Source organism: Mesocricetus auratus, unplaced genomic scaffold (genome assembly GCF_017639785.1).
Source record: "Mesocricetus auratus isolate SY011 unplaced genomic scaffold, BCM_Maur_2.0 Super-Scaffold_100015, whole genome shotgun sequence".
Lineage (NCBI taxonomy): Eukaryota > Metazoa > Chordata > Mammalia > Rodentia > Cricetidae > Mesocricetus > Mesocricetus auratus.
Window position 1 is genome coordinate 25,931,915 of NW_024429198.1, and position 15,443 is coordinate 25,947,357.

The 15,443-nt window shown below is 38.9% G+C and overlaps 1 long non-coding RNA gene across 2 annotated transcripts; it reads right to left on the reverse strand.

The window, feature by feature from the left end:
* Positions 1-784: 784 nt before the first annotated feature.
* Positions 785-13,531, reverse strand: LOC110343759. 2 transcript variants are annotated; one of them, XR_005881756.1, is made up of 6 exons: positions 13,365-13,531; positions 12,789-12,874; positions 11,813-11,994; positions 6,851-6,944; positions 4,728-4,904; positions 785-882 (listed from the first exon to the last, which is right to left on the reverse strand). It is a non-coding gene; the product is annotated as an uncharacterized LOC110343759 (long non-coding RNA). The 2 variants fall into 2 exon arrangements; XR_005881757.1 differs by lacking the exons at positions 4,728-4,904; positions 12,789-12,874.
* Positions 13,532-15,443: the final 1,912 nt, after the last annotated feature.

Consider the following 15,443-nt stretch of genomic DNA (forward strand, 5'->3'; position numbering starts at 1 on the left):
ATTGTTGCTAATCTAAATTTAAAAAAAAATCTTTAGAAAAAAAAAAACCTCTGCTTGAACCCTGTCACATGGCATCTCCTCGCCTGCTGCTTTTGTTAAATTACAACACCAGTGTCCTGAGAGTTTATGAAAATGGATGGTTATAAGACATAGTTTATAGCTATAAATTCTTACAATAAAAACATCAGATATCTTCAGTAAATAAATTAATGATGTACGTCAAGGTCTTAGGAAACCAAGAAGAAAAAAAAAATCCAAAATGGTAAATTGAATGAAATAATAAAGGATGGGCAGAAGTTAAAAAATAGAAACAAAAAAGCAATATAAAAATGCAGTGGAGCAAAGAGTGGAATATGAACAAGTAAGCAAGGTTGAGAGACACTTAACCAAAACCAAAATACAGAATACTCAAATTAATAGTATTAGAGATCAAAAGGACAAAATATGCTGCATATACCAATGAAATTTTGAGAATGATAAGAGCTTACTTTGAAAACTATAACTAAAATTAATTGGGAAATCTGAAATAAATGGTCAAATTTCTGATCACATATAAACTGTGAATTTTACCCAAGAAAATTAAAACAACTTAAAGTGATTTATAATTAGCAATGACATTGAGGCAATAATAAAGTTTCCCAACTGAAAAAGCTCAAGATGTGATGAGTTTACAGCTGAATTAAACTAGGCCTTTAAAAAAAGGCCAACCCTAATGCTTCTTAAATTATTCCATAGATATAAAGGTAATATGTATGAAAATAATCTTTCAAAAACAAATTGTCTATTTATTTACCCATCCTTTTTTGCAGGGGAGGAACCATGTTTGTGGAGGTTGGACAAAGCACAGCTTGTAGCAGCCAGTTCCTTTCTACCACGTGAGTCCTGGGGAAGGAACAGAGTTCGTCATAATTGGCAGTTAACACCTTTACCCACTGAGCCTCCTCACTGGCCCCACAATGCGCTTTTAACAAATCCATTATAATCTTACTACCAAAAACTGGGTAATGACACAGCAACAAAAGGAAAAAATCATGGTCAATCTCTTGATGGATGTGTATAAATGAATAGAATTAAACAGGTGATCTGATGGGGAAAATAGGGTGGGGAGGCTCTAACGAGGAAAACTGAGGGTGATAAATACAGGAGGAGAAAGGAAGGTAAAATAACAGTGAGGATGTCTGAAAAGGGGCAAAAGGAATAGCACTATTAGTTATCAGTCTAGAAAAACTCTATAGTACATGCAAGTCTGTGCATATGCATACATACATAGTTATACCTAAATATACATGCAAACAAATGAAACTTCCCATCTAGGCTGACAATGCCTCATCCAAGAAACAAAGACTAACAAAACCCCAAATCCAGGCATGAGAACCTGTCTTTGGGTTGGTGGTCAGGGTTGTCCAAGAGCTCCCAGAACATTACAGGTTATTTCTGTTGTCCTTGATTAACCCAGAGGTGGAAGGTCAGTCCCTATTGCTGATGACACCATGCCCAGAGGCCCTAAACTGAAACTAACCTGAAAGAGTCCTCCCTGAGGACAAGCTTTCATGGTACTACAGGTGCCTGTGAACCACAGTAAAAAACAACATAGCTCAAGAGCCCTAAGAGTGCAGTAATGGCAAGCACTCCTTGGCAGTGACCAACAGCTTTCTAATTAGACTTAAGGCCCAACCAATAAGAGGGAAACCCTGCCTGATACTGGAAACCTAGCCCAACACTCTCCTTGGAGAGGAACCCACAATGGCCACTTTACTAAACCAGGGTAATCCTCAAGTATTCTCTAGACATTTGTCTTTAACCACAGATAAATGCAATCTCCTTCAAGGCAATTTCTCTTCACAGTAGATGGAGACCACTACTGAAAACTGCAGCCAATCAAAACGCAGAGTTGAGGAGTGCAGTCCCAACAGATACATCTACAAAACAGCTCTTGCACCTACGGGATCCTTGTGGAAGATAGGGAAGAAAACTGTAAGCGCCAGAGCATTGGGGAGTTTGCTGAGACTATGTCTCCTGGGACAGTCAGAAGTTATCCCCATAAAGTCTCACCTACGTGGCTGTCTAAATGTGAGCTCAACACAGACAGCAACAATAGACATTTTAAGGCAGATGGGCAAAGCCTATTTCATCTTATTGGAGTTTTACTTTTTGTTCCATTTTGATTTTCACTTCTCATTGTTGTTGGTTTTTGGTTTTTTTTTTTTTTTGCAGTGGGGAGGAACAAGATTGAAAAGGTTCATTTATTTCACTGGATATTTTACATTATCCAGAATAATGTAAGCCAAGATCCATATCTGAAATATAGCATAGGAAAGAAACCTACACAACCATTTATGAATAGAAACGTGACTCTTAAACCCGTAAAACTAAATGAGCAAGCCCATGAAAATCATGCAATATAATTCTAGAAGTTATCATTAACACACCTGTTAATGTGAAGAAACACTTTGAAGCCTGCATGGAAAGACAGGAGGTCTTACTGAACAACAACTGTATCATGAATACAAAAAAGTCCCTTACATGTGCATGAGTGCATGTGTGTGTACGTGTGTGTGTGTGTGTGTGTGTGTGTACATGCATGTATGTGCAATGGTCTTTAAAATTACCAGCAGCCTTGGCTGGGCAATTGATACCAAACTCCTCACAGTAGCAAATGTCCATTGTAGGAATGTTAAAGGCGCCACAATAGCCAGGTCACAGGTAAGTTTCCATGGGAGGGACCATTAAATGAAATATGCACGAATCTGCTTCTTCCATCACCTGTGAAATGGGAAACTTCTCAGCAGTCTCATTACAAGATGATTAGGTGTGAATCTCAACAACTTCCCAAAGGAACCCAGAGCTAAACTGACAGCACCAGAGACAGGTGATCTCATGGATTTTTTTTCCAGGAAGATTTATTCTCTGGAGTGTTTGAGTATTCCAATAGCAGCAGCCCAAGGTCACAACAAGTGCAATTACTATCAAATCTTTTCATCCAGGGTGACAAGTGCCAAAAACAAATGTGAGAAAAAAGGGAGTAACAGCAACCGCCCAGCACTAAGTCTGCAGGGATTTTTATTCTCATTTTCTTCCTTTGCATGGGAGTGGTTTTCCTTGCCCTGAGGTGTGCTGGGTTTGGGTGACTAGACATACATGTTATATGAACAGCAGAGACAGGAGGAGTTTGTTGTTCTTGTGCTACCAAGTTATGTGATGACCCAAGAATACTGGGAACTAGGAAGGACCATCTATTTTATATGCCCTTATAATAATTTTCAAATCTGCAGCCATGTTCTGTGCTTTCTTAACTCCAGTGGTAATATTTGCATTTGGTTGATTCAAGCTTCATTTTTATTTTTTTGCTATAGCCAGTATGATGAGTTTAAGTATGATATGTTTAAGTATGATTTAAGAAATACTAGAGGAGATGGGAGAAAAAGAGAGGGAAAAGAGGAGGGAAGAGGAGGACATGGGAGAGCAAGAAGGTTGGACCAGAGTAAGAATAGAGGAGAGAAGGATGAGATTCTTCTGATCTGAACATTTTAATGGTAGATAGATTATCAAAATACTAACATATCAAATTCAAAAAGAAGGAAAAGATCGTATATTGATTCATCCATTTTTTTTATTGAAAAGAACTATAGATACCAATTATTCTATGGCAGCCATAGGAGCACCAAAGTCTTCAGGATATATGAGACTTACTAATTAATGTGCAGGTTTAATATTATGGTATTTTAGCATAAAACAATGGAAATCACTGTGGACATTTGTTCTGTGAGTTCCGGAGTGTTGACGTTAGGTTTACCCCCTTGGCACAAAGTACAAATGTGATAAGTAACTTAGGTGAACCAGCATCTGGGTGTCTTACTTACTCCAGTTTAATGACACAGTTAACACACCAGTGGTGTGTTGTCACGGGAGCCCTTGGGGAGAAGCATGCTAGCAAATCACTACTAACCCACAATGCTGTTACTCAGCCTGTTATTCCTCCCCAACCAGAATGCTCATATTTCACTAAGAGCGTGAAGTGCATCATGAGTCATTTACTGAGAAGTCATTGGCCATTAGAGAGCATTCATCTCGGGGTTGCTAAAATTTATAACCACTTACTGCTTCAATTATTATAACCTTTCTGCCTTGCATATAAATAAGCATGTATATCTTAACAAATCTTATAAATGAGCATGTAACTTTAGGTATAAATCAGTTTACAAGGGTTGTGTTAAATTATTGATGTCATAAATACATTGCAAATCATCATTAAGTACTTACACCACACTGGATTATCAATAAGTTGATAACATAAAGAGGTAAAGTAAAACTCATGGGCACCAACTGACTGTCAGCCATGTTCAGCTCATTACTAATTTTTTTGGTAATATTGATAGATAAAATCAAACAATTGTAAAAAATGAAAAATTTTCCAATGCAATGGAAACAGTTGTTAAACTATAATTTTATATGTTTAGGCTTTCAAAACTTATGTTTGAAAAGGTCTCCATATACAACAATATTATCTACATATCTTCAATTTCATTAGTCTGCTTAATGACTCCTGTGAACAAAGTATGTGTTTTAACACTACATTCATTTCCATTTGATAAGGCGATCTTCATCTCATTAATTTCGGTGCCCCATAAAGGAATGCCTACTTCATGTTTGTTCATCTAACTATTGATCTATTCATCTATCTATTTTGTGTGTGCATAAGCACACACAAGGGGCATGCTGCAGCATACCTATGGAGGTCAGGACACAATTTGAATAAATTGCTTCTCTCCTTCCACCGTATAGGTCACAGGGATGGAATTCAGGTCATCAGGCTTGGTGGAAAGTGCCTTTACCCACTGAGCCATCTTTCTGGTCCATGAAGGATCTGATTGATGTCAGAACCCTTTCTGCAAGTAAGGTTGATGCTGTGGATACAAGGTTGCCTATTAGTTGACATCCACATCTATTTCCTGTTCTTGTGGTAGATGCTTCATGGTAAAGACAATAGCAGTACAAACGTGCCAGTACACTACAGCCTTCTTTGCATTTATTTTTATTAATGTGCTTCATGCAATGTCTTTTATTCATACTCTTTCGCCTCCCAACCCCTCCCAGGTCCTACCCACCCACTCAACTTACTGTTCTCTCTCTCTCTCTCTCTCTCTCTCTCTCTCTCTCTCTCTCTCTCTCTCTCTCTCTCTCTCTCTCTCTCTCTCTCTCAACAAAAAAGGAAAATAAAAACAAACAAAAATCCCAATAAGAAAAAAAAATACCCAAAACATTTTGTTTTGTCTGTACTCCTGGACATGGAGCCTGCCCTGGGTTACAGTTTATATATCTAGTGATCTTCCATTGAAGAAAACAGATGTTCCCTTTCCCAACAGGTATCAACTGCACATAGCTTTCTGGATAAGGGGGAGACGTTGTGCCACTTTCTCATCTCAGTGCTGGGGTTTTGTCTGTGTTTGCCTTCTGCACACTGTCACAGTCTCTGTGAGCTCATTTGTATGTCAGTCCTATTGTGTATGAGAGATATTGTTTCCTTGGAGTCATCCACCACCTCTGATTTTAACAGTCTGTATCCCCACTTCTGTATAGATCCTTGAGCCCTAAGAGGAGGGGTCTGATAAGGACATCCTGCTTCAGTCTTATAGATTACAAACTGAGAGCATCTCAACTGTGGAGCTGTGCCAGAGCCTCAGCGGTGCATGTCATGCCTCCCTGCCAAAGGAATAGCAGTCCTTATGGTATGGGTGTCATGCCTCCCTGCTAAAGGAGCAGCAATCCTCATGAACGTAGACATCTACAGAGTTTTGCTGCAGAGAACTGAAGGGTAGGTTTTAACTGACAAAGGTCACACTATGCACAAAAATTCATAGGGAATTTGATCTCACCTGAGGCTAATGCATTTATATATAGTGAGAGAAAGAGATAGATATAGATGTGTGAGCATGTCAGTTAATGAAAACAGAAGCTATGAGTTTTAAAAAGCAAGGAGAGGTATATGGGAAGGACTGGAGGAAGGAAAGGGAAGGGGTGAACGATGTAATTATATCATAATTTCCCAGGTAATGAAATAATTACAAAAATATAATATTGGAAAAAGTTTTTTTTTCCTTCAACTTGAAAACAAAAGAAAAAAATCATTGCAAGCTAATCACATAAGACTGTAACTCATAGCATAATAGCACTGTAAGACACTGGAACTACCAGGTTGAAATATTGCCTTGTTGTACATGGAATGTGGGTGGGGAGTCTTTCTCTGTTCCACCAGTCAGCTTCCAAATAATGACAGAGACTTATTACTAAGTATAAAACCCTGGCCTAAGTTTAGGCTTGTTCCGCTAGCTTTTATAACTTAAATTAACCCATATCTTTATTAATCTACATTCTACTGCCTATCAGGAAGCATCCCACTCTGTGTGTCCAACTTGTTTCACATCTGGCTTGTCTCTTCACTCATCCCAAAGCCAAGTGAACTCAAACTCTAGTCCCTGCCCTTTCCTTCCTGCATCTCCTCTATTCAAATTCCTGGCTTCTCTATGACCAATCATGGTCAGCTAGTCATTGCCTCTGCCCCTGATCCAAGGTATAACGTTTTTGGGCAGTCTTGGAAGTGTCAGAGTGAGATCAAAATATCTCACAACAATGTTTGACAAAGACTTGAAGACAAATCCCTGGGAATCCTTTTCCTGTGAAGTTGTAGCCATGCTGGCGGAGCAAGGCCCTCACCAGTTACTTAGTACATTGCCTTGTGACATTATCTGTTCAGAAAAGCCTCACATGTAATCCAGTGGTGAATCATGGGATGCTTCCTGATAGAAATACCCAGTGTGGAAGGTGATGTTGATTGAGCTGTTTACATTCCTACCTCAATACACAGCCTCCTGGATGTTCTTGGAAGGCTTCTCCAGCTCGGAAGGGCAGTCGAGAGTGTAGAAGCTCCCTTGTCTTGGAATTTGTTCCTTGAAAACAAAAGGAAAACAAATGTTGGTAGATTTTCTTTGACATCCTAGAGAAATAAATTATTTCTATTCATTTTGAAGAAATGAGAAATGGCATCAGTACCTTAGGACAGCCCATAATCTTGCTCTTGTTGTGGAGAGATACATGACAAAATACCAGCAATAAAATACTAAATCTATTCACCAGTTTTGAGCTTTGGTCACTTAATGATACACTTATCTAAATAATGTGCAGCTGGTTATAACAAGCTGTCTCAAAATAATACTCACAAAAACTTTAAATGCATAATTCAAAGGAAGAGAAAAACTCAGAAAAATGTGAGAAATGTATTCAACTGAAGACTGACCTAGTCATCTAAGTAGTAGACAAGCTGCCTAGTTTTGCTCTTCTTGACTGAGTTTCCCAAGTAAAGTACTTTTTGGGACTCATTTAAATAATTAGTTTATAATAAATTTAATCTAAAAATATTGAAGAAAAGTTAAAATGCAAAATGTACATGAGACATATAGATACACTCCAGTATAGTTTCCATAAGAAGGCAAATTGAAAAATCTATACTTACCATTGTATTTGAGATTCATTCTAAACATCATTATGATGGCCCAGTAAATATGTTTACTTTGCTAAAATTTTAAAGTAAATTTTTAGAAATAACTAACTTTTTAGGTATTTGGCAAATAATATGTAATAAGAATTCATTTAGGTAAGAGTCATTTGGAAGAAACTGATTCAATCATCTTGAAAGGGGAAAAGTATTGAACTTCCTTGTAAAAATTGTACATTCCGCTGAATTGGAATGCTCATTATTTAAACATTGCAGGAAAAAAGCTAACTGACTCTTGAGAAACTTTGTGATTTCATACAGGTATTATAAGGGAAATTACTATTCTCACCTGTCTAAAACAATATGGAGGAAAACAATGAACCCATGAACAATCATCAGCTCTGTTTCTAACAACTCTGTAGAATTTGCCATTTCTTTGACTTGAATGCAGTCCAGATACCTCAGAGAGGTTTATCATTTCTATTGTTAGAGCAGTCTGCAGAAATCTATCCCCACATGCCTGTATATGTGTCTGCTTCCTGTTTCTTGTTCATTTGGTTGCTTTGTTTTGTTTTATTTTTGAGACAGGGTCTTACTATGTAGCCCTGGGCCAGACTATACTTCTCTATGTAGATCAGGTTGGCCTCAAACTACAGAGATTCACCTAACAGTCTCCCCTGTGCTGAGATTAAGGTGGTACCACTGTTCCTGGTACCTTACATTTTGCTCCTTACATTTTGATTGACATGTTAATTGTCATGATGGTTTCTTCCTCCTTCAGGCAACTTCAGCTCAGGCTGTGCTTTTGTCAGCCTCAAGCTCTAGGGCATGAGGGCATCAATACAGACACACTGGCAAATTCTTTCAGTCTCTGCATTTGGTGTGGGATTCAAGGATGGTCTGCTTAAAATGAACCCCAGATTATCCTGAAGCTCCTAAGAAAACAGGCCTTTCCTCTACAATTAAAAAATGTGCCGGGCGTTGGTGGCGCACGCCTTTAATCCCAGCACTCGGGAGGCAGAGGCAGGCGCATCTCTGTGAGTTCGAGGCCAGCCTGGACTACCAAGCGAGTTCCAGGACAGCCTCCAAAGCCACAGAAAAACCTTGTCTCGAAAAACAAAAAACAAAAAACAAACAAAAAAAAATGTACTGGCAAGCTGCCAGTGCTCTTCCCTGAGATCTGAGTCTAGACTGAAAATATAGACCAAAGATAACTGTGACACCATTGTAGGAATCTTGCAAGTCATATGAACCAAAGCAAGATTCATTTGTAGATGGCCCTATTGAATGGATTCTCTTTTTTCTCTGATATAATCAGGGAGTTTTAGTTTCTATTTTAGATACAGGATCAATCTCCATTTCTCTGTAAACTAGGCTGGCCTCTAACTCCCAGAGATCTGCCTGCTTCTACCCGCATGAGTGTTGGTATTAAAAGTGTGTGCCAGCACACCCAGATTAAACTGTGAGTTTTAAATGGGTTTTTATCTGACTAGTAAACCTTGCATGAATTTTTCCATTCATGACAGAATCACCATAGCATTTCCCTTCATTCTCACCTCTCTTGCTACACACAGGTGATTTCCAGGATCACAGTTCCCACCCACATTCATTCTCTTTCTGCATCTTGTTTGTGAAGTCATACCCATATGAGTAATTTTATCCTCATTTACTGATTACTCTCAAACTTACACTCTCTTCCCACAACCTTTTTGAGCTCCATCACCATCTACTCAGTTGTCTGTGGGAGATGGTCACTGGATATTTCATAAGTAGCCCAAACTCAATGCAGAACACAGCAGCTATATCTAAGTCCTGTTGCCACTCTTCAAATTAGAACTCTGAAATCATCTAATTTGTTCATTCACCAAAATAAAAAGTTGCATTGTTCATGCTGGATACTAGCCTGTTCTCAATCAGTGATAATACATTTTTCTGTCTTATTAAGAGAGACTTGTAAATAAATAAGCAGAGAGAGACAGACTTCAGACCTCTTTCTGGCCATTGACAAAAATGAATGGGTTCATCAGATTAACTTGTCTGTGATGGGGGAGCTAAATTTCAGGTTGTACTCTATGTGTTCAGACAGCAGGTTCACAGTTAGCTGGGGGAGACCTTCAGGAAGAAGGGGCACCAGCATGATGGTCATTATTACAGAATGTCATTCCAGACCTGTGTCCTGACTAGACTGAAGTTATCAACCTTTTGCCATCTTTACTTCTATGTTCAGAAGCACAGAATCTAAAATCCTGTGGCTTAGAAAACAAGAGAAAACGACCCAGTCTAAGGAACCTCACTCCCAATGGATCTTGGTGCTATTGTTAGTGGCCGTGGACCATGAAGCCATAATCATGTGTTCAGGGAAATACAAGATTGCACATCAGATTGAAAGCACTGGGAAATGGGAATTCACAAAGTCAAGAACATGCTTCAAAAGGCAGAAAAATATAATATCTGAAATTATAAATGCAGTGGATGGGCATCAGAACAAATGAGACTAATAGAAATGGAATCACTGATATAGAAGTTAAATGAATTTATGGTAATCAGAGCTGTCAAGTAATGAGAATGCATGAGATATACTTGGAAAGCAGTTCAAACTTCAGTTAAAATATGTGTTTACATATTATTTAATTGTAAATGAGTCACAAGAAATCAGTATCACGATGATGGAAACTATCAACTTGTACTCAAAAGCTTCCTAAACTCCGCCAACAACAAATGCCATGAAAACGATGGATGGGAACATCGTTGTAAAATTGTGCAAAGGTACCAAGTAGAGAACAAGAGGCACACAGTCTCCAAGGGAAAGCCACAATCCTGAAAGCATCTTCTCTGTAGAAGTTATGGAAGACAGAAGCAAGGGACTGATGTGGCTGAAATTCAATGCCAAAAGTGTCCCTACCACAAAGACATGCTTGTGTCTACTGAGAGTTTGGGAGGTAGCAGGCAGAGTACGGCAAACTCATTACCACAATTACTGGATGGGCCTGCATGAAGATTAGCTGTGCTCAGTAGGGTACCCATCACGAAAAGCGCGTGCCACCATGGTTATCACACAGATTGTTAGATCCAAAGCACAGTCCCCCACACACTTACCTCCCTTTCACACCGTCTGTCTTCTCTCCTTAGCTTATGTTCTTCCTCTTGCTTCCCAAGTGTTTTCTTCCTAAGTCATCTTCACCGTTGTTCCTGGCAGGGCAACTGACAAGCCCATAGCTTTGTTCCCCTTTCATTGGACACTGGGAGTTATGTTTGCAGTGGTTTTCACTCCTTCTGCTGGGCCTCATAAGTCACATTTGCAACAGTTTGCTTCAGAATCTCACACATGGAAGGTGAGGGGATTTTTTTTTGCAGAAATTAAATTACACTATTATGATTATTTGGTTAGATAGAGTTGAGCTCTGTATTACCTTGTAGTTTATTTCAACTTTAGGGTCACCTTGCTTAAAAATTGAGCTAACACATTGTGTGTGTGTGTGTGTGTGTGTGTGTGTGTGTGTGTGTGTCTAACAATAATAACTAAGGAAAAACGTAATGAGCTTAGGAGGCAATAAGATAGGACATAGAAGGGATTGAAAGGAAAAAGCACAAGAAGACATGGAGGAAGTTTTTAAATGGGGCAGATGAAGTAAGTATATTTTAATTAAATTTTTTTAATTATTTAGAAAAATAATCAAGGGTGGGGAGGTGGCTTGAGCAAGCATGAGGTCTGACTTTGAATTTCCATATAAAAACCAGGCATGGAGATGGGAGCCTATAACCCCACTGTTGAGAGACAGAAGCAGACAGATCCCTGGAGCTTGCTGGTCAACCATCCCAGTCAAAATGGAGAGCTCCACCTTCTGTGAGAAACCATGTATCAAGAGAACAAGGCAGAGATCAGTGGGAGACGCCATAGTCCTCTCTGGCCTCTACATGCACAAACATACACAAATACACATGCCCAAACAGATACATATCTCCATATACCAACACACACACACAGAGACACACACACACACCTTTCTATAGATAGAAATGTCTTTGTCAAAATTAATTTTTATAGATAGAGATGTCTTTGTCAAAACTTTATTATAGATATCTTTGTCGCAACTACTTTTTATAGATATACATATCTTTGACAAAAATAATCTTACAAGGGGAAACACCTATTAAAATAGACAGCAGTTAAAAGTCAGGGTGGGTCCCTTCTTGGTAAGTGAAAATGTTAAATTGAGGTACAAAAAGTATGACAGTTAATCACCAAATGTATATTATAAAATAACTGTACAATAGCAAACCTTTGAAAACCAATACAATAAAATAATGGCAAAGAAGTTATACCTTCTCCATCTAGACACTTCTTCAATTTTGAGCAAATTGGACCTTTAGACGAACTTGGACATCACTAAATGCCTCACAGCACTGAGTCTCTGCAACTCCTCTAGGTTCACCTTGCTGAAATGTATGCAGAGGCCAGGAGGGAGATTCTGGGTGTTCTGAGGGAGTTCGATTGTTGACTCAGTCTATGACAGAGAATGGATTGCTTCAGAATTACACTAAAGAACTGACCCAAAACAACACACACAAAAGAAAATGCACACACAGTAAAGTTCACACACAGCGCTTGGAGTGGGGGTGGGAAAACCCAGGATCCAGTGCTGAGTAGTTCAGGTCTTTCCATATGGCTTCTGACTCCACAGAACACACTATGTCTCACAGCTCACTTATATCGGAACTGTGCATCTCTCTAGGCCATTTGCAGACTTTCAATCATTGGAAGGGATTTGGGTGAAGTCAGCAACTCCACTCCTGGGGGTGATGTGGGGTGGGGTTGGGGGAACAGGGGCGGGAATGGGAGATAGGAGAGCATATATCATCGCACATGCACCATCGGAAGTGTAAAACCACAATCGATGCCCTTATTTCATTAATCCAAAAACCTGTCAATGAGCAGAAAGCTGACATGCTGCCTTTTAGCATGATGACAGAGCAGAGCCTACCCTGATAATTTAAGTAGCATCAAGTGTAAGTGAAATATTTGCCAATGATTTGAATTCTAAAACCATCAATTTTCCCTTAGTCATAATGATAGTATTAGTGTCTAAATTTTGCAAAACTGTGTAAAGCTAAGTTACATTATTTAGAAGTAAAATATTAAAACTAAAATCTTAATTAGCCGTTGTGGTAATGCTATAACATTCCTTTCAATCATAGTTTTATTTTCTTCATTAGTATGCAATTTCCTTTCTAAATTTAACCTATAAAACATGCTAGGACTCAGGAGCAGGGGAGAAAGCATGCAGCTCAGGCAGAGAACCTAGGTTCAGTTCCCAGCATCCATGTCTGGCAGCTCACAGCCTCATGAAAGTCCAGCTCCAGGCGTCTGACGTCTTCTTCTGGCCTCTGTGGGCAACACAATGACATGTACATTCTCCACATCACATTCATGAAAGCACAAATATTAAAACTTTTGAAAGACTAAAAATTATAAGACTTAATTATTAGTCTGTCTTTCATAATTTATTTATGAGCTATTAATTAGGAAGAAAATTAGATATTTCAAAAACAGAGAATTTTACTCTTTTCCATCTTTATATTGGTCCTAGTATCAAAGAAAAGTGTCAATGACAAAAAATGCTACCAGCAGCATTTTAGGTTAAAATAGTAACGGTGTTCCCAGGAAGTTATACTTATTCTTATTTAACATGTCTTACTCATTTTAAGATGAAAATTTGCCTAATGGCCACTGCTACCACAGAGAAACCATGAGGGATGCATAGGTCCAAGGACAGCCATGCCAGGAATGAGAGCATAGCTCACAGCAAGCTGCCTCTGAGGCTTTCGTTCATGGTGAAAACTGTTATAACAGCTTCTTGCCACTTTTACAAATTACCTGAGAGGACAACTGAAAGAAGAAAGTGTTCATGTCTGGGTTTCAAGGGTCTCAACTCATGGTCACTTTGTTTTCTTGTGTCTATGCACAGGAAGGAAAGTGCGAGTGAGGAACCAAACACAGGAGTTCTCAAGGGAACGCCAAAGGCAGGGATCTAGCCAGTGAGGCCTCACCTCACATGAATTCCAACAGTTTCAATAGTCCTCATAGCTTTGTGTTCCTTGATTAGGTCAAAGCCCTTATGATCCAATTACCTGTTGCACAGCATTCTCAGTAACCATGACTACAGTTCTGAATCTTGGATGGGGGGCACTTTATATTCAAACCTTGACATGACAATGGAGTACACCTCCCTGTGAGTAATGCTGTAGGCCACACTTACTTTTAAAGTCTGTTCCATGTTACAATAACTCTTTCCCACCAGCCTGGCACCACAACCACATCAACCCCAAATGAACACTCAGAGACTTATATAAATTATAACACTGTTGGTCAATGACAAGGGCTTCTTATTGGCTAGCTCTGTCTTAATTACTAAGCCATTTCTATTAATCTAAGTATTTCCACGTGGTCTTATCTTACTGGAGAAAGGTCCAGGGACCTGTCACTCCTCACGCTTCCTTCAGCATGACTGCCTTCTGCCTACACTTCCCAGAATCCTCCTCATCTCCTAGACCCACCTATCTTGCTGTCCTATTGGTCATAGTGTTTTATTCATCAACCAATAAGAGAAACATATTTATAGAATAGCATTTCCAATCATCTCTTTTCTGTCTAAATAAAAAGAAAGGTTTTAACTGTAACATAGTCAAATTATATATAACAAAACAGTTATTAACCAAGAATTATAATTACAATATTTAGTTCACTAACATTTAGTAAGATTTAAAGAAAACATTCTATTATCTATCCTATCTTTATGAGTCTAAAGTTTTACATGTAACTTATCTCTTATAATAACTAAGGAAATCCATAGCTATAACTATGTCTTCAACTCCATCAAAGACCACAGAAGGATAGCATATAAACTCTAGATATGACAGAGACATCTTGCTACCTAGATAGTCACCCAAAGTTGTTCTGTAATGTTGGGGCAGTTCTGACCACCAGAAACACATCTATTCACACATTCTCTTTAACAGGGGGTCCATTTTCTGAACTAGACTCTCTGAATGTGGGTGACAGTTATATGACTTGATCTGTTGAGGTGGGGACTGGAAATGGCACCAGGAACTATCCCAGGGGCATGAACTAACTTTTTGGAGCCCATTCCCTATGGTAGAATCCCTTGATCACCTTGATACAGGTGGGAGGGGTTTGGTCCTGTCTCAACTTGGTATGCCAGACTTTGTTGTCTCCCCAAGAAAGGTCTTACCCTCTCTGAGGACTGGATGGAGGGTAGGAGGGGTGAGAGATGGGGGGCAGGGGAAGAGGAGGAAAGGGGGAACTGGGGTTGGTATGTAAAATGAAAAATAAAAATTTTAAGTAAAAAATATTTTAGAAAAGAAAAAAGATGGAATCATTTAATTTCTATTATTGCCTTTCCTTCAGGTTTCCTTCACAATAACAAAAATGGATAAGCTCAGAGTACTTCTGGTCTTCCCATAAACTACAATATATCCCCCGATGTGACCATTCGCAAAGTCTGTATTTGTCTTCCACTTGGCTTGTGAGTTATGTTTTACAGCTATGCATGCTTAACAAACGTGTGTATGAAAAGGTGCATTGTGAAAATTAAATTATAGCCCCACTTTAAATCTTAGGTTCTGTGGGCCTGTGATTTTTATTATCTCATCATTTATTTCACTTTGAAGCCTACTTCGCCTAAATTCTGGATAATGCATCTACAAGGTGAGACCTTTTGAGCTAAGCTTGTTTCAGAGCAGGGAATTGTTTGCAAATAAATGATTCCAAACACCCTTGTCAGGGCTAAAATTACTGCCTGGCACTAGGCAGCATTCCTCTTAATGTCCCTCAGACTTTAAACAGAATGGAGATAAGCACTGACAAAGCCATAATTCAGGCAACTGTTAATGGTTAAATCGATTTAGGTCATAATATAAATGACCTGGAGATAAA